Source organism: Centrocercus urophasianus, unplaced genomic scaffold (genome assembly GCF_019232065.1).
Source record: "Centrocercus urophasianus isolate 14NV4802_14NV808 unplaced genomic scaffold, USGS_Curo_1.0 seq_9, whole genome shotgun sequence".
Classification (NCBI taxonomy): Eukaryota; Metazoa; Chordata; class Aves; order Galliformes; family Phasianidae; genus Centrocercus; species Centrocercus urophasianus.
Window position 1 is genome coordinate 15,035,873 of NW_024885532.1, and position 23,787 is coordinate 15,059,659.

The window sequence follows — 23,787 nt, forward strand, 5'->3', positions numbered from 1 at the left end:
CTTTACAAGCAGGGGAGAAAGAAAAGAAGAACAAAATATAAACATGTTCACAGATGATGCCAAGATGACAGTTCTTATTGTCTTCCCTTTTGCCTGTATATTCTATACTCCTGTTTCAGTGGGAAGATCTTAGAGACGGTAAATTTATATGGGTTATTTTAGGGGTTTTCTTTCTCCTCTCCTCTCCTCTCCTCTCCTCTCCTCTCCTCTCCTCTCCTCTCCTCTTTCCATCATAACTTCCATCACTGCTTCTGGATATTAGAAAAACAGTATTAATAAAAATGCATGAGTTTAAGTAAAGTAAAGGCTCCACAGAACATGTTTATGAAAACTGATAACTTCCAACTTTATTGTTCCCTAACCTGACTGTCGAAAGTTAAAAAATAAAAAATAAAAAATAAAAAAAAATTAACAATCATCCAAAATTTGAAATAAACTGAGTATATTTATTACCAACCAAGAAAGCAGTCAGAAAAACAAAAGACATGTAGGAAAAAAACATGCCAATAGTATATATATTATAATTTTATTTAATAAACTTCAGAAGATCTCAGAACATATAGCAGACAGTCAAGAAATATGGGACTCTCATAGCTCTAGTAACTCAACACATTTTAATTGCTATAAAATTGTTTGCTTTTTTTCTGTATGTATATTAAAGATACAAATAAAACTGCCATCCTTCTGTGTATCAGTATACATGATGCATTTCAAAATTTCTTATGTTATTCTTCTTATTCTTCTTGGTCTGTTTTTATTTTATTTATTTATTTGTTTATTTATTTATTTTATATGCATCCTGGACCATTTTTCCTGAAAGATCACAAGCTGAAATATAATCTTTCTATTACTGACATCTGGGTAGTTTTTACCTGAAAATTCATGTTTACATGAAAAAAGCAAATGCCTTTCTTTAAAATGGCATGTAAAGACTTTTACACAGAAAAAAAGACTTCTATACACAGAATAACTTTCAGTATATATTTTTCAGTAATTTTTACTGAATCTTCAGATTTTGAAGAATTATGACATAAATCTGTTAGACTGAGTAGCAATTTTCAACTACACTCTTACATTTTGGTTTTGCTTTAATCTTACAATATCTTACTGTTTCTCATTGTGCTGAATGTATTCTCTTGCTACCAGAGAGCACTGTGATTACAAGGTATATATATCATCATATAGGATTCTTGACAGTTTACCTTATTCAGCAAAATTCCACATATTCAGGACAGTACCTAATTTGAAATGCTACCTAATTTGAAGCACTTCAGCAATAGCAAAGCTGCCTACCTGCAATCTTTTGCATTATTGTGTCTCCATTTCTTTGGTAAGTAACCTTTTGTAGTGGACTTTTGTTTGGGGTTGTTTCTTCACTGTTGTTACTGTTGGTTTCTTTGGGCGGGGGGACGGGGCTGGGTGTTTTTTTTTCTTGTTTGTTGTTTTATCTGAAGCACACTAATTTATTCAATATTTAAAAGTTAAATCCTTAAATTTTAAATTATAGAATCATAGAATTATAGAATGGTTGTGTTGGAAAGAACCTTAAAGATCATATAGTTTCAAGCCCTGCCATGGGCAGGGTTGCCACTAGATCAGGCTGCCCAAGGACCCATCCAATATAGCTTTAAACTCCTTCAGGGATGGGATATCTACAGCTTCTCTGAGCAATCTTTTTCAGTGCATCACCTCCCTCTGACATTGTCCCTTGCTTTTTGTTGTGATATCTGTTTTTGAAAATGAGACACACTGTCTTAGGTTTGTCCTTACCACAGCTTATGTCAAAGAATCTGCCCTACAATTTCATAGGAATATTTGCAAAATCAATTGCTGAGCACAACAGAAATTGTTCATAGATGCACTTTATTATAAGAAAACACTTTTTATTCTGCCTTTTAAAAATCTTAAAAATTCTGCCTTTTTATTCTGCTTTAAAAAGGCTTACATATGTTTCAGTGGAAAGTCATTCTTTTTTTTTTATTTGTTATGTACATTTTAAGATTGGCACTTTTCTTAAGGTTGTGCAGGTGAATGGAACATTAGCAGAACTAAGACATATCAAACAATCTGAGTGAGAGGAGTTGAGAGACCTGTTATTTTTACTGTTTAGCTATTACTTCGGCAATTTTTAGACTTTTCCAATACTTTTCCACACACAGATGCCTGATTATAAGATGAAATAGTCTTCCTTCATTTGCTCCTTCCTTCTCTCCTGACTCCTTCCTTCCTTCTTTGCTTCCTTCCTTTTTTTTTTTTCCCCTTTCTTTTTTTCAATTTATTTTTACTGTAAACTCAGTAGTAAAATCTCTGTAGCTAATGGTTAAGTGATCTCTCCAAGGGCGGCAGAAGTAGACAGCATCTGCTCCTTTACGGATATCTGGTCAAGGACCTTTTCCAGTGCAATAAGGAAAAATAATTAAAGGAGGAAGCTGTAATCAAGAATACACAGAGACACAAATCTTTCTGACAAGTTACAAGGGAGGTAGAGATGGAAACCAAACCTGGTGAGCCATATTAATTGATGAGGGCATGTGGGAGAATGAGAACATACACTCAAAAAATGCCATCTGCTCAGGGATCTTGACAGTGGGGAAACTAAGTGGTAAAGGGGGAAAGCAGAAATAAAAATATATAGAGAAACAGACTTGACAAAACAAGCATGGACTCAATGACAAGTAGACAAAGACAAGTAAATCCCCCAGTCATACTGATTGTTGGGCTTTCAAAAAACAACTTAACCAATTTCAGAAAGATCAACCAGCTAGAGCCAGTGGAGCTTCAGCATGAGACCATGGAGCAAGTGGAGGTCTTCAGCCCCAAGCCCTTGGGGTAGGAGGACTGTGTGTCCCCACATCAACCAGGGGGTAGGACTGATGGAGAAGAATGGAAGCCCCATGCTGGAAGGTGGACGTGGATCACAGCTCGTGTACCTGTTGCTGGCTTCTGGGGAAGTGTCTGTATCTGCTCCAAAGTGGTGTGTGCAGGATGTGTGTGCATTCAGTAGCAAACCTCAAGCTGTAGCAGCCTGTTAGAGGATCTACTCTAGGGGTTCAGAGGAGGCAGAATCTTGGCACAAGAATCAGATGGATACAGCAGCCATTCTCTGGAATAGAGAGGTTGGAAGATGCAGCTGCACTTGAATTCCCTTATTTATCAACTCACCTTCTTCGAAGAGTTTTCTAAGTGAAAGCTCTAACAAAAGAGGGAAGATACTTGTACTGTAAAGACAAATGGAATTAAGGGTGTTTAAAGCAATAAAGGGGAAAAGAAGGCTTAAGATTTAATATTCTAGATTTCACCACTGAACTTAAGCTTGAATGTGAGTTTGGTAAGCTGATTCAAAGTGTTAAGATATCACATCTATTTTATTCTGTTGAAAAATATAATCTTAAAGTCTAGTTGTCAGTGTTTCCTACACAATCCTGCAAGATGCATTAGATTTTTAAAGTAGAAATAATATAAGTCCGTGTTCCAGCTGCCTGCACACAACTAATCAACCACAATTCTTTTTTTTCAGTCAACAAACCACCAGTGAACAAATTAACCTATTTTAAGATAAGTGTTGAAATTTGGTAAAATGAGATGGCCCCAGAAGTACATATTTCTTTCAATGCCATAGAAAGTGTTAGAAAACTCAGTTTAGATATTTTGAAAGCAAAAATTAGCTATCCATTGAAACTATCTCAACTGTGTATTTGTTTGAGAAAGGCAGTTTTGCTTCCATTTTCAAGTTTTACTCGTTTTAGATCACTGTAAGCAGAAGAGACTGTAAGCATATTAATATATCCTGAAAATTTCATTCAGCTGCAGTACCTTTTGCTAGTTTCTAACACAGCATTCAACTTGCTCTTAGTTCTAGCAAACCCGCAAATCTGTGACATATCGCATACTGAAAGGAAAATTACCATATATCTTGATGTCATTGATTACTCCCTAAACTGCTACTTACTTTGCTATCCTTTTTGCTACATTTGCTTTTTAGTTCTCTAACAGTGATTAATTCCAGTTTAATTATACAAACAACAAAACAAGAAAACAAATAAATCATCTTGGCATGGAAAAATAAAAAAAAAAAGTCACACAAGAGTCACAGATATATGTTAAAAGTTTATATATTACATTATGGTTTGGATTCTAATTTACAACAAAACAACACATTAGCAATGCAATTCTGTCAGAGAATGAGGAGATGTTATCAATGCTACTTCATGGTTTCTCTTTATTCCTTAAATGCTGTTCCAAAGCAAGAAACTTGTGTTGTATGACAGTGTTCTGTTAAACTGCCTTTTGTTGTTGTTTTTGTTTGTTTGTTTGTTTTGAATCCTAATTTACATGAATAGGCTTATAGTTGTTCTAAGTCCTAATGTTGCTTTTAAACAGTTCAACCAGTTACTCATCACTGCAGCTGAATATCTGGCTTCTAATTGGTTTATAAAAACATATCAATTGTATGCCAGACTATTTTACTTTGCAAATTAAAGACTTAATCAATATGCTTGCTTTTTCTATAGTTCTTTCATTGTAACAACTAATGGTTCTGAAAGTAAATTTATGGAGTTTTATAGTAGTTACTATCCAATCTTCAAAAATGTTGTCTTGTTGTTGTTGTTGTTGTTTTCCTTTCAGTTTTTAATATTTGGAGATTAATAGATCCTGCGGTTTCCAAAGTAAGGAGCCAGGAGATTGCAATGTTAACTTTTTACACTTCAGTATTTTCAGATTTTTTTTTAAGCAAAAATCAGATAAAGAAAATCTTTTTGTATAGTTCAAAATACTCTTTTTATTAAAAGAATGTTCCTTGGGATTTATTTATTTATTGATTGATTGATTGACTGATTGATTGACAAGCTTTACACTTCAGAAAATGGCCTTAAATCCACAGGAAAATGGGAACTTAAAAAAGAAATTCGTACAATAAAAAAATACAGAAGAGCAGAACAGTTATATGAGTGATATCCTCACCTGCACATGATCTAATATTTCAGCACCCCCCTCAGCTCCAGCTTCGGATAAACAAGTAGAAGATGGCACTCAACTGTCTGCACCCTTATTTGCAACACCGCCCAAGTGCAGGAATCCGAGGTCGCTGAAGCTCCCCCGCTGTATCCATGGCAACCGCTGTATCCTTCTCTGTGTAATCTAACACCACCTGTGGGGGCAGGGGAAGAAGTGAACAGGGAGGGGACATTCACCTCCTGTCTGGAGGTGGAGCGCAGTTAAACCCAGGGGGTGGGAACTGTGGGAAAGGTCTGGGTACAGATTGGTCAAAAGTTAGGGAAGCGCTAGAAGAGAAAGGACAGGGAACGGGAAGCGATGCAACTTACAGGCACTTGGGTGACAGTGTCCAGCCAGCGCCATTTGCCCTGATCGTGCCTGATGGAGGAGATGGCATCTGGCCAGCGCCATCTGCTCTGGTTGCACCCAACAGAGAAAGACGAGATGACGATCGTTTCCGGACCCACTCCCTGCCACAGTATCTGGACCCACTGACTTGACCTACATATCCTTATACAAGATTGAGGGTGCATGCAACCAATCAGGAACCTATACAACAGTCATTGCTTGAACAAAGGGAGATGGGCAGAGAGGGAGGGGTGTGAAGCCCGCAGATTCCTGTTGTGACTGAAGAGGATTGCGAAAGAGAGGGAGAGGCAAATTTGCATTTGGGAGTTAAGAGAGATGCACTAGCAGACTGGGGGAAATTTAGATCTAGCCTGAGGAAGAAAGAGTACTGGAGACCTTCCTGATAGTAGGGAATGACAACAGAGGCCCGGAATGGGTACCCCTTGATCCGAAAGGCATCACCCTCCTGATAGATTGCGCAGAGAAACAGGGATTGAAATCACTCCTCACTCTAAATGCATTAGAAGCCCTGAGAGCACCAGGCCCCTCCTTCCTCATGATATAATGAATCTGATGCACATTGTGCTTAAGCCAAGTATACATTGTGGGCATCAGAATGGGTTCCCTTCAGGGACAGGTAGCCAGATTGAGGCCTGGGGAACAAGCAGCAAGGATTTGTTTGTGAGAGCAATGCTCTCAAGGCTCAAGACATCTGCCTTGACACTGAACAAATGTTTGTCATTTTGAGGTATACCCCAATGAGGTACCTGAGACAGTGTTGCTATATATTGGGAAAGTATGTGTTTGCATAAGGACCCTTTGTAATTTCATACTCGTAGATAGTGCCACTAGAGCTATCAGCAATCACTCTAATCTCTGTCTGTAACTTTACCAGTATCATAGGGTGTGACTTTAATTATTCAGCGCCAGTGACATAACATCAGTTATTGCAGGCTAATTATATGCTGACTGAAGAACTATCACCCGCTCCAATTGGAATTAATCTTGCTTTGGTAAGGAAGTTCTTGCAACATGATGACCTGTACCAGCTGCTAAGAGGCAGTGGACAGAAAACCTTCATCACTGTTCACCATGACATGAGAGAGATACATCACGTCCTAGAGGGAGTAAAGAAGGACGGAGAACACCACTGGTGGGAGGTGCTTCTTGGATGGTCCACCAAAGCAATGGAGTTGTTTATCTCTATGCTGTATTCAGTTGTAGCTGTATTAGGTCTAACATTAACATGCTTAGCGTTTGTAGTCATATTTGTAGTTATACTGTGTTATATATATAGGTACGGCGTATGCTGAGATGAATGAGTCGAATGGCAAATGCTAATATGAATGAATCAGCATTGTCTAAGAATGCAATATATCGCTTTATGTAGAGCCCACGTTTAGTACATTAGGATTGTGAGGTTATTGGGTTGTTAGGGTAGGATTATTTGGTGGATTGCGATGTAAAGGGTAAGGCTTTATTGAGCTTGGGGAGGGGAGATGTAGCAGGTGACTGCGAGACACCCCATCAGGATGTGAGGCGTCAAGACCTCCCCTGCTCTATGATTGATGTGTGGCACATGCTTTAGGGGCACAGACGAAGCACATAGGGTATACAAGCTAGGTTTCACGTGTAATAAATGCCATTTTGCTGTTCATCATATTGGTGTATACGTGCAGTTATTTGGCTCTGATCTGGTTAGGGTTAGTAGTGTAGAAGGCAATGCAACAATACATTACGCATTTAAGGTTTTAATGGACCAGCTGTTATCACTGTTGTCTATCTAGATTTATTTATTTATTTTTCTCTTGGAGAGTCAGGCACTCCAGAAAATCCACTGGTCTCAGAGAGTCTCTGAGGGACCTCTGAGCATCATTACTGGGAAAGCACCCCAGGGACCATGTTACACTCAGTCAGCAAACCCATCCAATTTTGTGAGTTTCTAACATTCCTCTGAGACTGGTAAGGTTGTGTCTCAGTTCAACATGACTCTATCAACATCACTTTGTGGACATCTTTACATTTGAAAGCATTTCTTGTTTGTCTTCAAAAGGAAGTGCTCAGGAGTCTTGTCATTTTTTTAATGATTTTTGTTATTGCATTGCACATCATAACATCATGTGGAGCACTGGGAGTTAAAGAGTTCATGCTCCAGTTGCGTGATCTGCTCATATTCCTGGGTATACCTATCTCAAAAGAGAAAAATTACATATCCCAGAGGGATTTTCGTTTCCATTTTCCATTCAGAGGGAAAGATAAAATTGTTCACAAATCACAAGCATCCTTTTTTTTTTTTTTTTCCCTTTCTGATCATCTCTGCAGTTGTGTTCTCCCTAGCTATCTCACCTTTAGCATTAAAGTAAGGCCTTCAGTTTTTGGACACACTCTCATTTTATTTTATTTATTAGCTTCAATTCCAATTATATTGTATTACATTGTATTATCTTGCATTCCGATATTACATATAGTAAATTAGCCTTCCTCCTCAGATCACTTCTGTTTTGTTTTCAGGCCCATTGCCCTACCTTTCCCTTTTATCCCCTTCCCCATTCTGTGGGGTATGGATCCATGCATCTTCCACCCCTATTAGTCATGGAACCAGGCCAAACCAGCCTGTAAACTATTGACAAGTCTTATTTGGCTGAAGATTTGGCCAGTGAGCAAATAACTCCAGCTTGATACTGAAAATAATTCTCCTCCCTCGAAACCCACTGAAAGGGACAGGACAACACATTTTCTCTGGAGTACATCTTTGTCTTTTCCAAATGCATCAACTTTTCAGTTGGTTGATGTTTTGTCTGTGGTTTTGACTGCGGTTTTGTTATGAGATGTACTTGCACGTGGTGCTGTTCCCTTGCTTCTTCCTACCATTCAGAAAAAGAGACAATGTTCTCTTGCCTCTGACAGAATGGGTCTAATGTCTTGACACTTCCATTATATGACCACAGAAGGAACTACTTAGAAAGGGATGCTTCCTTTCTATGTCAGAATCTCTTTGAAGCACCTACTTCTAGCTTTTTGCCTGCTCAATATCCAGGCACAATGGAAACATCTCCCCATTCAGTGGAATCTGACACTTCTCACAAAGCAGTTATCAGCATGTAAGAAGCTGGTGGGACAGACAGGAGCTACAATTGAAAACATAATTTTTTCAGAGTGCCAGCTAATGGCATAATTCCTCTTACCCATGTGACATATTGCTTATGGCACACTGTAGTGCTGGAACAGAAAGTGAAGAGGGCTTACAGAAGTTTGCTTTGCTTTCACCAATGAAGGTTTGAAGAAATCATGCATAAGTGCTGAGCCATATTATGATGGCTTAATTCTGAGGATCAGTTCTGTTGTCAAGTTCTAAAGATAGCTATACATGCCATGGGAGTTAACAGAATTGGTGTACAGGTCTGAAAATCTAGTTAGCGTTTCTATCTATACTTTTTGGTGAGTATTGGGTAGAATACTGCATAACTGATAGCACTGGAAGATTAGGGGCTTCTTCCTCAGTCAGTTAAGACTGTTTGCAGAGTACAGTCTCAGTTCACAAATACTCAAAGAAATTCCAGGTCAAGTCATAATGGTGGTGGTCAGGCCAGAATAAGGAATGCTTAGGAAGCAACATCTCAAGCAGATAAGTTGAGAGAAATGTGAATTAGACAAATATTTCACACGTAAAAAAAAAAATAGTAATAAAAAAAAATGGAGTGGTTTGTGGTCACATTTACACAGTATCACAGAATCATAGTAGGACACAAAAACCAGCTTTAGTATTTAAGACTGAAGTGAAAACTTAAGTATTGACATCCAAGGGAGTTTTCCAGCAACGTTCCCACTGAAAATAGGACCGAATGGAAGAATCTCTTCTACTTAACACTTACTTACCTACTTAAAAAAAAAAAAAAAAAAAAAAAAAAAAAGAGAGAGAAAGGAAGAAAAAGAAAATAATGGGGAAGGGGAAAAACCAGATATTCTGAGTACACTGAACAATGCTTGAAGACCAACAAATTCCAAAACAAACAAACAAACAAACAAAAACTGAAATTAACAAACAAATAGAAGACAGGAAAACAGAAAGAAAAAGAAAAAAAAGAAAAGAAAAAAGGCACAACACAAACATAAACACAGACATAGACACATACTTACAAAAGCTAGGTAAAAAAAAAATTGAAAGTATTGCCTACTTGAAGAGTACATTTGCAGTTTTAGCCCTCAAATAAGACAACTGAGTTTGTTCTGTTCCTCAGATTGAAAAGAACTCAGACTTACATCCTGCATATAATTCTGTACTACTCCTCTGTCTTTTTGTATTAAAATTTTAAACTTACTTGCTGGAAACACAGGATACAGATTTGAGAAAGGTAATTTATTATTTTTTTTTTTTGTCCCTTTTCATTTCCACTCTTTGAATATCAGATAGTTTTGATAATTAATAAATAATGACTAGCAGATACTGTGGATTTTTGTTTGTTTGTTTGCTTTTAATTTGGATTGGTTTGTACATTTTTTTTTCAATGTCAACATTATATCATTTAACCTAATCAAATTCTCATTTTTCTTTCAGATAAATATTTTTTTTTTCTCTCTTTAGTGTTACCAGTTGCAGTAGAATAGAATTTTTCTAACTGTATTACAAAATTATGATCCATGCATTTACAGTATAAAGTGCTTGAAACCAGTTTGGTGTGCCGTCACTATATTAGAGGCAGTGATGTCCAGAGGCAATATAGTTTACTATCATTTCAGAAGTGTCAGTGTTGAAAAGGGTCTATAGGGGATGCTTCTTCTGAATTTTTGTTATGTTTTAGTAGCCCAGTGATTGATTTCACAAACTGGGAGCATTTTGCAAATGAAGGCTTTGTTACACATTTTAAGCAAATTCTGAACTGGAATTTGTATTTTTCTACAGACAATGAAAAACTGTTTATTGAAAACTTTCTTGTATCTATAATACTTGCAATCAAGTATCTTTTAGTATAGATAATCAAGTATCTTTTTGTTTGTTTATTTCATAACTATATGAAATAGACAAAATGCTATAATGCTGTATGTTCATAATATTTAATTAATGTATAAAATACAATAATATAATCAATGAAGAATATATCTACTTGTATTGTGTTATATTAGTTATATGTTCTATATTTTGATTACTAATTCACATAAAATCAATATAAACATAATTTCTTTAATAAAAAAATAATGTTTTGTTGAAATTCCCTCTTTCTGTTCTACTTTTCTTGAGGCAGATATGCATGCAGAACAAACTTACTTTATTTCAGGTTGACATTTAAAGCACACTTTTGCCTTTGTGTTTTTCTGCTTGAATAAAAAAGTTACCCAGTATAATAACAGAAATTTTTCAATCTCAGTCTTGCCGTTTTTCTTTGGAGCTATATCAGAAACTGTCAAAAAAGAAAGTAAGAAAAATAGCGCACAATAGATTGTAGAATAATTGGTGAGAAAAAAAAAAGTATATAATGAAATATTTTAGAGTATTCATCTTTAGTATATATTTAGCTGAAATGTTACTCTGCATCTTTTTATAAAACAATGTGATAGAATAAAAATTATAAAATATTGTCAGAATTTCTGAGAACTATATAAGTTACAGTGCAGCTCAATAAAGATCAGATGTTGTGAAGTTAATTACAAAATCCGTTTAACATTTGTGACAGTAGATTTAATCCTTGGTACACATCAGATGACATAGTGTCCTAAAAACCAGGAACCGCTGATTTTGACTACCTTTTCTTGTGTATTTGTCAAGAAGAGAAAATTAATTTTGAGATATGCTGAAAATGAGACAAGTCCCATTTTTCTTCTCCTTCATTAACTTCAATATCCTTACTAAATTTCACATCCCAGTATATTAGATCTTGACTTCAACCTCAATATGAAGGTATTTATATTAACATCAAGTTATCATAAGGCTTATGACACTGTCTATTTCTAAAGTGTTGCTCATTCCTGAGAAAAAGGAACGTTCTTTTAAAAGAAGGAAAATTCAGTCCTTCTCTCCTCATTTTCTCTTCTCCCTCCTTTCGTCTCAGCCTCTTCTTGTCTCCTCTTCCCTTCAGAATGTACAGATTCAGTTTATTAAAAGGCAAGGAAGAGACAGCAAAAGTGTGACTAGACATATCAAGATAAACCAGAGGACAGTTTACTGTAAAAGGAAGCTCTACACTGACAGGTATTCAACAATATAGAGTTTCAGCAGATTTTCAGCAATTAAGAGTTTCTATTTACAGGATAATATACAGAAAATGGCATGTGCATTAATATAGAGTAACTGATGAACTGCATGCACTAAAAACATTTATGTGTTCGTAATAAATATGTAGGAATATAACTGCTAATAACAAGGATTAGAGAAAGTCCAATGTAGGACCACCAAGATGTTCAAGAGGCTGGTCATACTGGAAAAAGGAGACTTGGGGGATCTTATCTGTGACTATAAATACTTGAAAGAAGGGTGCACAGAAAATGGATCCATGGTCTTGACAAAAACTGAAACCTCTTGTTCTGTCTAAACAGCAGGAAACACTTATTTACTATGCAAATGATCGAGCACTGGAATAAATTGCTCAAAGATATTATGGAGTCTCCCTCCGTGGAAATATTCAAAAGCTGTCAGGATATGATCCTGGGCAAATTGCCTTAGGTGGTCCTGTTTGAGCAGGTGTCTGATCGACAGTGACCTTTAGAGATCCCTTCCAACTTAATCTATTCTGTGATTCTATGAAATAATATAAAACATATATAGATCCCAAGCTATTATGTTGATTGATAGAAGCTGGATTTATTTGGCTAAGAGGATGATAATTTAGAAAGAAAAGAATGAAATTACACATGACAGTGTTGTATTGAACAGAGATTAAAAAACAAACTAACAAAAACTAAAAACCTAAGACTTTGTATACAGAATTATTTGTATCCATGGAAAAAAAATCTTTAAAAGCTTGTGAAGAATTTTATTTATTTATTTATTTATTTATTTATTTATCAGAGTTACTGTCTTCTGGAAAGGCTGAAGGGCAGAGTGAAAATATAGGGGAGCCAAGAGTCTTTCATTACACTGGAAGTTAAATGTACTGGTCACTGGATAAGAAGAACACTTCAATTCTTTTACTGAAAATTCAAGAAAACATCAACAGATACATATATATTTTTTTAAATAAAGCCCTTTACACATTTGAAAAAAAAAAAGAAAAGAAAAGAAACTATTTTGATTGTCTTTTAAAAAAAATCAAAGAAATGCATTATTTATGAGGGTGGGTAGTGATAGGACAAGGGGGAATGGTTTTAAACTGAGACAGGGGAGGTTTAGGAGGAAGTTTTTCACCCAGAGCGTGGTGACACACCGGAACAGGTTGCCCAAGGAGGTTGTGGATACCCCATTCCTGGAGGTGGTTGGCAAACCTGCACATAGCAGAGGGGTTGAAACTAGATGATCTTTGTGGTCCTTTTCAACCCAAGCCACTCTATGATTCTGTGATTCTACTATCAGGAGCTGAAAAGGCAGCACAGGTTCCTAATTCATAATACTACCTGTGATTCTTGCTTATCATTATTTGACTGAAAGTATAAGAACATGTAGAGGACAGAATGGGAGAAAATTACTGACTAGTTAAAAAAAAAAAAAAAAAAAAGTATATAAGATATACCTGAAATTGATCATGCTGTCATTCACTCATATAGGCAGGAACACATATATTTGGCTGTTATTTTCTGAAGTTTCTGCCCTCACAAACTACTAACTTGACAATTTTTTATTTTTTTTTTTTCTTGTTTTCTCTGTATTGATTTCCAGTAGAACTGTCACCCTAACTGATTAATCTGTATAGGTACATGGAACATGAATGTCCTCTTTCTTAAGAGAAATCTCGTATAACAACCCTTGTGGGGGAGGACAGAAGGGTGGTGGAAAGAGTTGAAAAATATCTCTGAAAAGAAGGCCCAGAATATAAGAGAAAAACTGCATTTTCAAAACAGAAGATTAGTGTAGGAAGATGTAAACAAACAAAACTGTGACATCTTTTGAACTACACTACACCATTTTCCACTGAACTTAATGACTGCATTCTTTTAAAGAATTAATTCTCAAGACACTGTTTGTTTCAAAGCATCATATTTTGATCATTTATTTCCTCTTGTTACTATGTCTATTAAATACAATCATGAACTTTACACTGGTGTAAATTACCTAGAATGAGGTTCAGAAAATGTATAACACTGCCGAATGGTCTATCTCATTTAGCAATTTATTTATTTATTTTAAATTCAGTCTGGGATTAGAATTGAGGTGGAATTCAAATGAAGAATTACAGTGCTACTGCCTTGTCTCTTAAGGTGCAATATGGAGCATAACTTTATGGTAAGGATGTCTGGGAGAGTTGTTGAGTAGAAGATCAGCTAACCGGAGGAATACATTTCACAGTGTAAGTCTGAAGGAAGACAAAAGATAATTAATGGAATTAATTAAATATCAAATTCTCCTTTTTTTTTTTTTCCTCTCATGAATAAACTTGCTTACAGAAAAGCATTATATGATAACAAATGTTTGTGAAGGTCTTTTATGTAATTGTTTGAGATCCAGACACAGTAAAAGCTTTGAAAAGATGAATTCTAAATAGCTATAAGACTATGTGCCAGCATCTATCTAAAAATAAAGATACTCTACAACTATCTGAGGTGGGGCTCAGCCTCTTCTCTCACGTAACCAGGGATAGGACTAGAGGAAATGGCCTTCAGTTGCACCAGGGGAGGTTGAGGTGGGATGTTAGAAAAAAATTCTTCTTCAAAAGAGTGGTCAGGTGATGGAATGTGTTGCCCAGGGAGATGGTTGAGCCACTGTCTCTGAAGGTGTCGAAGAAATGTTTAGATGTGGTACTAAGGGACTTGGTTTTGTGGTGTAATGTTGGTGGTAGGTGGAAGGTTGAGCTAGATGATCTTGGAGGTCTTTTCCAATCTTGATTCTATGACACTATGCTTTTGTCAGTCAAATCTTGTATTTCTGTTAAGTGGTTCACTCACATGAGAAATCCTCTTAAGGAATAATCTGTCCATACAGTCACTTTCTAAGCTACATTCTCTTTAGACCAAGAAAAAATTCTTAAATACTAAAAAAAATATAATAGGATATTACATATTCTTTGCATACACATTCCCAAATACATACATTCACAGGTACATACACACACATATATGTAATTGTATGTTTTAATTTACCTTCATGAGGCCATATCAATCTGCTTTGGTTGATTTAGATGTTTCCTACTCTTGACTGCGTTGATTTGAATGGTTGTTTTTTAATCTCACATAAGGTATACATATACATATAAAGAATATCCTCTCCCTCCTATAAATAGGAGCAGGACAGCTAGGCCAATATGGCTGGATGTTGCAATGAAATAAAATAGGGGAACTTCACAATGTTCTTTTCTCAGTCAACTAGTACCCTAAATAAGCTAATGAAGCTAATCAGCTTCAGAAATCACCTGTGAGATTTTCTTCAAACACTACTGATACTGAGATGTAAGTATTACTCTCTGATATGTGCATACTGCTCTTGCTTGAGCTGTTGGTCCATTTCAGTTAAGGACACTCACAAAACACTAGAAATATCAGAGACATCTGTGTATATTAGAAATATATTTGTATTTTAACTCTGATACTATTCAGCATACTATTCTGAGTAATATTACCATGATTTATTCACTGGATGTTCATTTCTTTACTCAATTTATACATAGTGTATCCTATGGCCAATATTTTTGAATGATCAGAGAGGTCTAATTTATAGATAAATTATTTCTATATTTTACCAGAAAAATCTGATCTGTTAACATTCTCGTACTATATTCTGTTGTCCTTAACTGAATCTAGATGATGCTTAGTTTTCTACTACTATCTAGCTTTTTTATTATTATTTTTGCAAGACTAACATATTTCATATATTTCAAAGCATATTTATTTACATGTATCTATGATTTCTCCTTAAAAAAAAAAATTAATTTTGCCAATATTTAATAAGAAATCTCTTGTCTTGCATTTAATTTTATTTCACTGATTGATAGATTAAAACATGAAAGGCACAAAAATCTTTAACTTCACAATCAGTTATGAAAACTTTTCTTTTTAATTATTAAGGAAAGATATAAGTCAAGTTTACACTTGAATTAAAAATAAGAAAAGCATTATATTTTGTCCGCAGTGTTAAAGTGTAAGGCATTCAGAAATGGATACTTTGACAGAGGCAGCAAAGCATTCATATTTTATATTTGCTCTATTTTATAATGCAGTTTTTTCATTTTTTTGAACAGAAAATCAATTTTTTTTTTTTTTTTTTTCAAATGTGTAAAGGAAGTCTGAATTTTTAAAAGGTTTTTTCTGCAAAAAATCTGAAAAACAAAGATCACTCAGGAATGTGAATATCTTATCCATATACACTTTGATCTTATATTCATGTGAGAAATACTTAAAAGCAATAAACCAAAATTGCTTGCATATATGAAAATAATTTTTCCATCGATCCAACAGTCAATTTTCCAAAATCTGTCTGCATTTTCTAGTGATTTACCTAGACATAGATTAATTCTTCTGCCTTTGAATGTTGGATCAGACTCTCAAGCATTAATAAATTCATTCTCTTCAAAGTGAAATCTCCTTAATTTTCTAATTCTGAAAACTCTGATCACTCATTATTACAATTTTAGCATTAATAAAGGACAGAAGAATCATCATGATTTAAAACTTTAATTAGGAAACTGATAACTTAAATGTAGCTTGCTGTCTCATTTAAATTGCATCAAATTAATTGTGTGTGTTTAATTCATCAGTGTTTAACACTAGATATTAATTTTCTTAGAGATTATATGAAAGAGGGAAAGGGAAGAAAGTGGAGCCAAAGGGAAAGGATCAATATGAGCATTTAGTCATTCAGGAAACAGGTTTGACTCGAGGTGACTCAAGTAAAAATTGGAGCAAAGGAAATGAACTTATTCTTGTGCCATAAAGTGGATATACTGATTTCCATGATAATTTGGTCTCAGGAACTTTTCCGCTGAAGCCAGTGTCTCTTGTTTAAATGGAATCCTTACTCCCACTCCAACTAGTAATTTAGCACCCATCCCCTATCCTGCTGTCTCTGCTGTTTCAACCAACTGTTCCATGTGAAGTATTTTTCCCATTTACATCAGATACAATATCGTTAATACACTGTCATGCTTTAAGCTACAGTATGTCTTCTAATTCCAGTCTAGTCTTCTCTTTGTCACACTTTCTTCTACACCACATTCTGGTTTTCATCACACTGAGGACTATTTCATTCTCATTTAGATTAGATATTTTTTGCATTTTTTTGTCCTTCTATTGTTTATTTAGTATTTTCTGTTTTTCCCTTTGTCACTTCAGATTATTTCTAATGTAGAGATAGCCAGGAAATGAGTCCATAAGGCATACTGTAAAAACTGAGCTATGCACTATTAATTCATTAGTTTACTTCTTGATTCTGTTTTGCACTACTCTGTTTAGCTCCTTCTAGGACAATATCTAGTATGATTTACTCTTTGGGCTACTCTCAAAATCAGTAAAGAAGAAATTGCACTGGATTGTTTTTGGTTTTTTTTTTTTTTTTTTTCTATTTCACACTGTCTTCCAGTACTACCCCTGCAGACTCCTATCTTTCAAAAAAATTCTGCATTTTCTCATCTTGCCTCAGGATATTAACTCACACATTTAGTTTCGTGCAGTAAAAATACTACCATGCTCTAAAGTCACTACTATGACTAAAAATTTTGGAAAAAATAAAAAGTAACCCAACACACTACAGGTGTCTTACACAGTTCATAAGAAAAAGTAGTCTTGCTTTTGTACCTGTTTTTAATATTTGAAAATAATATTCCTTTGATGGAAAAGAAAATCTACTAACTTTGCTATAGCATGAATAAGTACATTGCATGCATTCCCATGCAGCTGAAATCTAAGTAGACCATCTTTATCATCTTAATGTAAGGACTGTTGTAAATATCAAGTGGGAAATACTATTTGTTTTACCAGAGTCCTTAGCAGATTTGAGAGATTAACAGCAGAGTGCAAGGATAAGTACATAGTTCATACCTCTTCTGAGTTCCTCTATTTCCACCTTGATTGCAACAGATTAAGTGTAATTATCAATTTGAAATAATTGAGTTTGTTTTAAGCTACTTGTTTTCTTCTCATCTTACCCCCTGAATGTGTTTTCAGACTTTTCTGAACCAGCTGCCTCACTGTGCTCACTGAAAGGTGGAAAAGGGACCCCATAAGAAAAAGTAAAAGGCAAAAAGAAGGTTTCACAGTAACTGAGAATAGAGGGGGGAGGATAAAGGGGGATAGTTAGGAATAGTTTATAGAAGCAGGAATGTGGAACTCATTAGAGGAAGGGGGATAGCAGCACAGGGTCTGGGATAGTGAGGGCGATGAAGGCCATGCTGATAAGATTTGAGACATCTGGCAGGGAGGTGATTAGATGTCCACAGAGTAAGACAAAACTAGTTTGGGGGATGCCCCCCTTCTCTGTCAGGAGTTATGGCAAGGAAGGTCAGAAGCCTTCATGAAAAAGATAACAAATTCTTCAATCCATGACCCACTGCACACGCGCAATAGGGGAGGGTCTGCATGCTTTGGGGTATAATGAATATGTATCTGAATTCCGGGAAACTATTGAGTATGTATTAGTTTGGCCTATATCTGTAGCATGATTTTTCTAGATGGTGTGCAAGCTTGGAGGAATTATCCCCCTTGCACCAGGGCTTTTGCACAATTGCCAATAAAACATACCTTCTCTATATCCTTACAAGCTATAGGGTTTGATTTTCCACACGTCACTCACATTCACTGTTTGATCTCCATAAACATTCAGCAAGCACTGATGAATGTTTGGTGAAGTTGGTGCAATTTTTTCTTCATGGAGGAATTCAGTGGCATAACTCTGGTTCATATGCACTTCCACGTCAGCTGCCATTTTGTCATAGTGCCCCTCTGCTGACATCTGCCACACAGGAAAAAAAAAAAAAAAAAGTAACAATATTGGTAGCAAGGTTCAGCTACCGCCATAGCACCAGTATCCACATCTGATGTTATAGGCCAACATAATAAAGCAAGAGGCATTATTGTCTGAGCAGCCCTAGCAAAATATACAATATTGTTAATAAAAATAGTTTTAAAAAAATCTTAAAACATTAAACAAAAAAAAACAAAAAAAAACAAAACAAAACAAAAAAAAAAACACAAAAAAAAATAAAAGAGAGGAACCAAAACATAAAACTAATGGGATATTTGACATTGTTTTTGTAAAACTAATACATGGGCTTGATGGTAGTGACTGCAATTGTCAGTGAGGTGTCAAGGTATTCATCAGAGGCTGATGAAACTTTACTCTTCCTGTACTTTACCCCTGACAATAATTTTGTGTACCATCAAAAAAAGATGACATGAGTAAGGGGTGATTGTGAACATGCACAAACTGAAAAGTTTGGAATAAAAAAGTTCCACATAAACATGAGGAAAAACTTCCTTGAGTGTTCCTGAGCATTGGACCAGGCTCCCCAGAGGAGACTCATTCTCTGGAGATACTCAGAACCTGTCTGGACACTTTCCTGTGTAACAGACTCTAGGGAACCTTGTTTAGCTACGAGGTTGGACAAAATGATCTCCCGAGGCTCCTTCCAACCCCTCAGATTCTGTAATTCTATGTGACTGAAAACACTTTTCTACAACAGATTTTTGTTATTGTGGTCACATATTGTATAATCATTTTGGATTCATTCAGCTCATGCATTTGGTATATCACAGATAGTTATATGTTTCAAAATTATGTGTGCTAAACTATTGAAATTACCTGGTCATATCCCAAATTAGAGTAGGTGACTGTAGTCACACCCATACCAGTAAACAATGAAAAAATGAGTAGAAAAGGGTTTAGAATGCACTGTGCTCTTGCTAATCCTATCCAGTACCTTTAGGAATGTCAGGTAAGTAGCATAAGACAGAACAGTTCCCAGCTGATCTAAGACACACTGAAGATCACCTCTACCCTGAAAGTTTGATAGCATCAACTGATCTCAGGACGACAATCCTTCTCACTGCTGTGTTGAAGACAATTTCAGGACAATCGCAATTATGAGATTTTTCACTTTAAATTAATCCATGTGTCACGGTTTTGTGATTTTTGGTTTTCGGTATTCCACATCATAACATCATGTGGGGCACTTGTACTTTAACTGTTAGTGCTCGAGTCCTTCTCTTCCTGCCCAGAAGAGAAGAAGAACTACATTCCCTAGGAGACTTTGTGGTCAGGGAGAGGAAATTTAACTCCTGGCAAGGTCACCTGATGTGCTCTTTCTCGCCTGCCCTTCGTCGTGGGTGCTGCTCCCGTCTCCCCACTGCTCAACTGGACTGTGCATCTCACCTCAGCATTGTGGTGAGGCCTATCCACCTTTTGGACATTCTCTCTCTCATATTTGATTTATTAGCTTCAATTCTGATTATATGGTATTGTAGTGTGTTATCTTGCATTCCGATACTATATTTAGTAAATTAGTTTGTTTCTCCTCAGATCGTTGCAGCTGTTTTAATTATTTTGGGGTCCCCTGTTTGCTTTTTTTCTGGAGGTGTGGATCTGTGGATCCCTCCGCCCCACTCACAGAATCACAGAATCACAGAATTGTAGGGGTTGGAAGGGACCTCCAGAGATCATCGAGTCCAACCCCCCTGCCAAAGCAGGTTCCCTACACCAGGTCACACAGGTAGGCATCCAGGCAAGTCTTGAACATCTCCAGAGAAGGAGACTCCACAACCTCCATGGGCAGCCTGTCCAGTGCTCCGTCACCTCACTGTAAAGAAGTTCTTGCGCATGTTTGTGCGGAACTTCCTATGCTGCAGTTTCCAGCCATTTCCCCTTGTCCTGTCTCCACTCATCACTGAAAAGAGTCTGGCCTCGCCCCTCAGTCCCCCACACCTTAGATATTTATAGACCTGGATCAGGTCCCCTTTCAGTATTCTTTTCTCAAGGCTGAACAGACCCAGTTCATGTAGCCTTTCCTCATAGGAGAGATGCTCCAGGCCCTTCACCATCTTTGTGGCCCTCCGCTGGACTCTTTCCAAGAGATCCCTGTCTTTTTTGTACTGGGGAGTCCAGAACTAGATGCAGTACTCCAGATGAGGCCTCACCAGGGCAGAGTAGAGGGAGAGGATCACCTCCCTCGACCTGCTGGCCACGCTCTTTTTAATGGATCCCAGGATGCCATTGGCCCTCTTGGCCACAAGGGCACACTGCTGGCTCATGGCCAACCTGCTCATCATGGAACCGGGCCAAACCAGCCTGTAAACAGAATCACGGAATCACAGAATCACCCGGGTTGGAAGGGACCTCAAGGATCATGTAGTTCCAACCCCCCTGCCTAGCAGGGCCACCAAACATACACATTCAGATCAGGTTGCCCAGGACCCCGTCCAACCTGGCCTTAAACACGTCCAAGGATGGGGCATCCACAACCTCCCTGGGCAGCCCATTCCATGGCCTAACCACTCTCCTTGTAAAGAACTTCCCCCTAACATCCAACCTAAATCTCCCCTCCCTCAACTTGGATCCATTTCCCCTAGTCCTGCTGTTGTCAGCCCTTTTGAAGAGTTTACTCCCCTCCTGGGTGTAGGTTCCCTTCAGGTATTGATAGGCTGCAATGAGGTCACCCCGTAGCCTTCTCTTCTCCAGGCTGAACAAGCCCAACTCCCTCAGCCTGTCCTCATAGGGGAGGTGCTCCAGCCCCCTGATCATCTTAGTCGCCCTCCTCTGGACCCTTTCCAAAATCTCTATGTCTTTCTTTGTAATGAGGGCTCCACACCTGGACACAGTACTCCAGATGGGGCCTCACAAGAGCCGAGTAGAGAGGGACAATCACTTCCCTGTCCCTGCTGACCACCCCTCTCCTGATGGAGCCCAGGATCCCATTTGCCTTTCGAGCTGCCAGAGCGCACTGCTGGCTCATGTTCAGTCTCTCGTCCATCAGGACCCCCAGGTCCTTCTCTGCCAAGCTGCTCTCAAGGACCACTCCTCCCAGCCTGTACGGGTGCCTGGGGTTCTTCCGGCCCAAATGCAAAACCTTGCACTTTGCCGTGTTGAACCTCATTAGGTTCACCCGAGCCCAGCCCTCCAGCCTGCTGAGGTCCCTCTGAATGGCATCCCTTCCTTCCACCGTATCAACCGCACCACTCAGCTTGGTGTCGTCAGCAAACTTGCTGAGGGTGCACTCAATTCCCTCATCGATGTCATTAATAAAGATGTTAAAGAGCACCGGTCCCAAGACAGACCCTTGGGGGACACCACTTGTTACCGGCCTCCACCTGGAGAAACCATTGACACCATGAGAGTTTAACCTCTAGATCTTTCCTACAAGCTGAAAAACCTTTTTATGTCATTTTGCTTATGTAGCTGTTACTTATCTGTTTATATTTCTTTATCCTTATGTAAGGCCTTAATTAAACACTCTGGCTACAAGAAGCTTTGAAGGAAGATGTATTTCTGATCTGTTCTTTTTGTCTCCTAAAGAATGAAGAATGCAAGCATGGTTAATCTGGCTTCCGTTATTGAATTCTTATTGATTACTGCTGTTTCCCATATGTGTTCCAGCATGATAATTAAAAGGTGGAAAAAAGAAGTTTTCTGACCTGTTTTTTGGGGCTTTTTTTAGGCACTTCTTAAAATGTGGTGAGTATAGCAGAGGTAGTCTGCCTAGCCTCTGAGAAATAGGGTTAGGGTTAGAGGAGACATTCAGTTAGAAAGTCCTCATATTGATCAAAATGTAAATTCAGTAGGTTCTGAAAAGCTTCAACCTTAATTACTGTGTAATGTTTGTCCCAACTTTTTGAGCTTTATAGTTCACTGTAGGAGATATTGGCCACCTGGGCACTTCTGGCTCTTATTCAGCCAACTGTCCATCAGTACATTAAGGTCCCTTTCCATCTGGAAAGCTACCTGATGGAAAGGGACCTTGATGTACTAATGGATAGTCAGCTGAACATGAGCCAGCTGTGTGCCCAGTTGGCCAAGAAAGTCATTGGCATCCTGGCTTGTATCAGGAATGGTGTGGTGAGCAGGACTAGGAAAGTAATCCTGCCCCTGTACACAGCTCTGGTGAGGCCTCACTTTGAGTGTTGTTTTCAGTTTTGGGCACCTCAAACCAGAAAGGACATTGAGGTGCTGGAACAGGTCCAAAGAAGGGCAACAGGGCTTGTGAAAACATGCCCAACGAGGAGTGACTGAAGGATCTAGGGCTGTTTAGTCTGGGGAAGAGGAGGCTGAGGGAAGACTTGGTTGCTCTTTTCCAAAACCTGAAAGGTGCTTACAGCAAGAGTGGGATTGGTCTCTTCTCACTTGTGACAGGTGACAGGATGAGGGTAAATGGCCTGAAGTTGCACCAGTCTAAGTTTAGGTTGGATATCAGCAAACACTTCTTTACAGAAAGGGTCATTAAGCACTGGAATAGGCTGCCCAGATAGATGGTTGAGTCACCTTTCCTGAACGTGTTTAAGAACCATTCGGATGTGGTGCTCAGGAACATGATTTAGCAGAGGGTTGTTAGTTTAGGGTAGTTTGGTTAGGTTGTTGTTGCACTCGATCTTTAAGGTCTTTTCCAACGTGAGCAATTCTATGATTCTGTAAACAATGACCCATTAAGATGAGTATGTGGTTCCCGTGACAAGCTTCAGTAATTGCAGAATCACAGAATTGTAGGAGCTGGAAGGGACCTCCAGAGATCATTGAGTCCAACCCCCCTGCCAAAGCAGGGTCCCTACAGCAGACTGCACAGGTGGGCGTCCAGGAGGGTCCTTAATGTCTCCAGAGGAGAATCCACAAGCTACTTGGACAGCCTGTCCCAGTGCTCCATCACCCTCACCATGAAGAACTTCCTTTGCATATTTGTGTGGAACGTCCTGTGCTCAAGTTTATGGCTGTTTCCCCTTGTCCAGTCCTCAACTGCTGAAAAGAGATTGGCCATATCCCTTTGCCTCCCGCACTTAAGGTATTTATAAACATTAAAAAGATCTCAGTATTCTTTTCCCAAGGCTGAACAGACTCAGTTTGCTCAGCCTTTCCTCAAAAGAATGATAGTTTAGTCAAGGAAACAGGATTATTAAACAGAAAAACAAAATTATTCCTAATTTCAGTGTCAGAGGACTTAAATCCTGAAAAGTATTACTACACCTTTAGCGTATGCCATACTAGAAAAACATCAGGAAGGGATAGGCCTAACTTGCTGTCAATACAAATTCCACAAAAAATATAGAACATCAGAATATCAGAATATCAGAAATTACCTTATAATGCTCAGAGACTGATTTATAAAATGGAATCAGGACCCTGAACTTTGAGAGAGCAAACTTTGGGTATAAGTGATTCTTGGATGAGACCCCTGG